The following is a 4,996-nucleotide window of genomic DNA, read 5'->3' as shown; positions in this document are numbered from 1 at the left end:
AAGCTTTCTGGGGAAGCTGTGCAGTGAAACCAAGAAGTTTCTTAATTTATTATACAAAGAAAGTTTGGATTCTATCTACCAGAGAAAGAACAGTCTATATTTTCAAGGTACTAATTAAACAGGGCTGCTGTGAGACATGGAGTCCTACTGTGGTGAGCTGAGTGTCCTTGCTGATATGCTGACTATCTTATTCTGGAAAGGCTGGTAACGGGACTGTTTTTCTAGCAACCAGACCTGCCCTGAAGCTGGGAAATTTCTGTAGGGATATCCTGTGAAAACATTCAGAGTTGGGGCAAACAATTAGAGACAGAGAGGCACCCTAGGGCAAAGGCCCTGAGCAGATGAGAGTCCAGGGGCCTCTCTGACCTGTACCAGAAACAGCAGGATAAGATTCAGTAACAGAAGATGTTTAGGCTCTCAGAACAGAGATTAGGAGTCAGCAAGTTGCTTGTCCTTTACTTCACCCCCTGAGAACTTCTTCTGTCTGCTTCCTTGAGTTATTTGTACTGGCTAATAAATATCTGAGTAAGGCTGGGGACAGGGCTTCAGTCCTTCAGTCTGCTGACCGGGGCTGTGGCCTCCCCTCGGCCCCTCAGAGCATTTCATCTGGTCTCCGAGTAGTTCATTGTTGCAGCAACAAATTTCCTACTTTATCATAGCACTGATTTCCTAAGCAAAGTTTACTGCACCCTCCATTAGACTGAGGCAGGATGTGTTAGTTTTCCATGAATACTGACAAATTATTGCAAGCTGGGTGGATTAAAACAACAGAAATGTATTTGTTTACAATCTGGAGGCCAAAAGTCCAAAATCAAAAACTCAGGAGGGTTGGATTGGAACTCATATCTGAATTACACTGAGTTGCTGAAAATAAGAGCAATGCTGTTACCAAAGGGAGCACGTGCAGCCAGGCGGGCTCAGGCCCCAGGCTCGGAGCGCAGGGAGAAGGGTGGTGCCTTCCACTTAGTCATGTTGAGTTAAGACATAGCTGTTGAGATACCCAAGTGGTAACGTCCCCTGTCCATTCAATTTGGCATCAGGTTTATCATTTTTAACTTCAGCAAGGATACTTTTATTTATTTTTTAATTATTTATTGATTTTACAGACAGAGGAAAGGAGAGAAAGATTGATTTGTTGTTCCATTTACTTATGCATTCCTTGGTTGATTCTTGTATGTGACCTGACCAGGGATTGAACCTGCAGCCTTGGAGTGTCAGGACCATACTCTACCCAACTGAGCCACCTGGCCAGGGCTCAGCAGGAACTCTGTTAGTGGAGTGTGGGGCAGAAGGACTACTGAGGAAGTTGAAGAGTGAATGGAACTTGAGGAAAGTTGTGACGGGGATGGTCCGAAACCAAAGGGAATCCGGGTCTGTTTGGAGCACGCCCTGCACCGAGGACAGTGCGGCCAGGCAGCCTTTCAGGGCCCGAGGCAACGCCCTAGAGCAGCAGGTCTCAAAGGCGGGTCCCCAGTCCAGCACCACCAGGCAGCTGGGAACTTATTAGAAAAGCACTTTTTTTTTTGGAGACCCAACTAAGCCCCACTGAATCAAAACTCTAGGGTGGAGCCCCTAAATCCACATTTAACAAGACCATTCAGGTGACTCTCAGGCAGACTCAGGTCTGAGAACTCTGCCCTGGGAATCTGGAGGAGCAAGTTTTGACAGAGCTCTGGTGTCATCTGTCTCAGGGGGGCATGTGTCCATGTTACCATGTTCATTCCAGCTGAGCTTGCTGGAAGCTGAGAGTCCAGTTTGGGGTGGGTTTGGTGTTTTGCTTGAGGGCATGGATTTCTGTAAAGCAAGGAAACTTGAAAGTGGACTGGTCCCTTCCCAGGACAGGAGCCCTGCTGCTTGAATATGAAATGCATCTGTTTGGATCTTTCAAGCAGATAGCAGAAACTTGGTTTGCTCTTTGATTTCAGTCTTCTTTTTTGTTTTTTTCTACAGAGACAGAGAGTCAGAGAGAGGGATAGACAGGGACAGACAGATAAGAATGGAGAGAGATGAGAAACATCAATCATTAGTTTTTCCTTGTGACACCTTAGTTGTTCATTGATTGCTTTCTCATATGTGCCTTGACCATGGGGCTACAGCAGACTGAGTAACCCCTTGCTCGAGTCAGCGACCTTGGGTCTAAGCTGGTGAGCTTTGCTCAAACCAGATGAGCAAGCGTTCAAGGTGGTGACCTCAGAATCTCAAACCTGGGTCCTCCGCATCTCAGTCCGACGCTCTATCCACTGCACCACCGCCTGGTCAGGCTGATTTCAGCCTTTATGGTTGAAAACCCTTTCTAAAATGGATCTGCCTTTTTGCTACTTTAGAGACTTGAATAATGTCCAAAGTCACAAAGTTGTGGAAGATTTATCTTTGCAAACCTGAGTTTCGGTGATTTAAGGTGAGCATTACTCTGATTTGGCTTCAGATTTGCTTTCTTGGGAGGAAGAAATTGGAAGTCCTACTGATGGCTGGGATTTGCCTGTGGCCCTCGATGTACGTTACCTATGGCACACTCTGTTAAGTGTGTCTGTCTTATTTCCCCTTAACAGCTACACATGAAAGTCCTCTGTGCAGTGGGCAGATAGCAAGAAGTATAGCACCATGTAAACTCCATGAGAACAGAGCTGGTTAGTTCACAGTTTTATCTCTAAAACTGACCATTATAACAGCACCAATAAACATGTGGAGTGATGGAAAAAACGTGGTCATTGTCCTTGAATTTTGGATCATTCTGGAATCCTTAGGTCTCAGAGTTCCAATTCTGAGCATTAATACTCACCACCTGGGCCCATAAAGATAGTATGTACAGGCAGGACTGGCTCCGTAATTTGTGGGAGCCAGCGCAAAATGAAAATGCAGAACTCCTTCTTTAAAAATTGTTACAAACCTCAAGATAGCAGAGTGTTCAAACCTGTGCAGGCCCTCCTGAGTGTGGGGCCTGCGCTCCGGCACAAGTCCCGTGAAGCAGAAACTACAGATAGGAGATGGGATGACATCTTACTAATCCTTGCAACTTCTGGAAATAAACTTTTTTTTTCTTTGCAGAAATCCTTAAAATGACCTTTTTTTAAAAAAATTTTATTTATTCATTTTAGAGAGGCGAGAGAAAGGGAGAGAGAGAGAGACAGAGAGGGAGAGAGAGAGGAGAGAGAGACAGAGAGAGAAGGTGAGGAGGAGCTGGAAGCATCAACTCCCATATGTGCCTTGACCAGGCAAGCCCAGGGATTCGAACCAGCGACCTCAGCATTTCCAGGTCGACACTTTATCCACTGCACCACCACAGGTCAGGCAAAATGACCTTTTATGTAGTTCTTTTCCTCTTTTCCACGGAAGAGATGGACAATATAGAAATGGAGGTATCTGTGAAAGAACTGGATTATTCCAACTCTTTAGTACCTTGGAAAGCATCTGCAAGTCCTTGCCATATTGCTCTACAGTGCCTCCTACTGGAGATATCAGAGTACTCGCTATCCACTGATCCTGGACTTCACATATGACTCACTTTGGCCAATAGAATATTAGTAGATGTGATATGAGCACAGATTTTAAATGCACTTCTGTAGTTTGGCCTGGTCGCTTGTCCTCTATCATGAAAACTGTCCTGGGCAGTAGTTGGTCCAAGAAAAATGAGAGAAAAGTGGAGAGACCTGATCTCCATTTGTGGCCCAAAGCAGAGCTGCTCCAGCTGACCCACAGACATGTGAGGAGATAAAGAAAGGCTTTAGTAAACCACTGAGCTTTTAGAGTCATTTGTTACACAGCATTCACTCAGCAGACACCTGACTAATAAGGCTCCTTCAGGTGGACTCTACCAAGCAATACTTAACTGCAATTTTTTTATACTTTAGGGATGCTGAGAATGACAAAGGTGAGGCAAGAGAAAGAGTCAAAATTAATATTGGACATTGATGTACAATCCAGAGGCTCTAGTCAAGTCAGCAAGTACTGAACAAAGTCAGCAAGTGCTAAACAAAGGACAGCCAATCAGTGCCAAGCTGAATCTTATTAGAGAGATCTGATTCCATAGTTGTTGTTTTTTTAAAGAGATTATAGCTATTACAGTGTAACTTCTTGAAGAAGCAGCAGGAAGAAGAGGCTTCATTTTTGGGAAGCCTGTCCCATGTTTTGACAAAGGTGGAAACAGCAGCTGCCAGCTCATCGACCCCAGCAGCAGGGAGGACCGTCGTAATTTTTTTTTTTTTTTCATTTTTCTGAAGCTGGAAACAGGGAGAGACATTCAGACAGACTCCCGCATGCACCTGACCGGGATCCACCCGGCACGCCCACCAGGGGCGACGCTCTGCCCACCAGGGGGCGATGCTCTGCCCATCCTGGGCATCGCCATGTTGCGACCAGAGCCACTCTAGCACCTGAGGCAGAGGCCACAGAGCCATCCCCAGTGCCCGGGCCATCTTTGCTCCAATGGAGCCTTGGCTGCGGGAGGGGAAGAGAGAGACAGAGAGGAAAGCGCGGCGGAGGGGTGGAGAAGCAAATGGGCGCTTCTCCTGTGTGCCCTGGCCGAGAATCGAACCCAGGTCCTCCGCACGCAAGGCCGACGCTCTACCGCTGAGCCAACCTGCCAGGGCAGACCGTGATAATATTTAATAGCCCACATGGAAAGGCCTCCGACCACTCAGGGAAAGGCCTTGCTTCTAACCCATCTTTGGAGTAGATGAGCTGTGATCAACTCTTGGGGTGGAGATAGGGCCTCTTTTCCAAGGATTCCAGTAAAAGTGCCAAGCCTGTTTTTTAAGCCAGGCTTGTTGAATTGAACTAACCTGGAATATATAACCCAAGAGTAAATAGGGGAGGTTCCCAGTAGCAGGCAGAGTAATGCTTCCAACACTCCTCCAAAGAAGTCTATATCCTAATCCTGAAAATCTATGAATAGGTTGCATGGCAAAGAGGACTTAAGGTTGCCATTCAACTGACCTTAAACGAGGGAGATTATCCAGGTAAACCTCACCAGTGTCCTAAAAAGTGGAAGAAGGAGGCA

The 4,996-nt window shown here is 46.3% G+C and overlaps 1 non-coding gene across 1 annotated transcript; it reads right to left on the bottom strand.

Annotated features, from left to right (window-relative positions):
- Positions 1-4,510: 4,510 nt before the first annotated feature.
- Positions 4,511-4,586, bottom strand: TRNAA-UGC (transfer RNA alanine (anticodon UGC)). Its single transcript has one exon. It is a non-coding gene; the product is annotated as a tRNA-Ala (tRNA).
- Positions 4,587-4,996: the final 410 nt, after the last annotated feature.

Source organism: Saccopteryx leptura, chromosome 2 (assembly GCF_036850995.1).
Source record: "Saccopteryx leptura isolate mSacLep1 chromosome 2, mSacLep1_pri_phased_curated, whole genome shotgun sequence".
NCBI lineage: Eukaryota > Metazoa > Chordata > Mammalia > Chiroptera > Emballonuridae > Saccopteryx > Saccopteryx leptura.
Note: the sequence above shows the minus strand (reverse complement) of the source record. Positions and strands in the feature narration are given on the sequence as shown.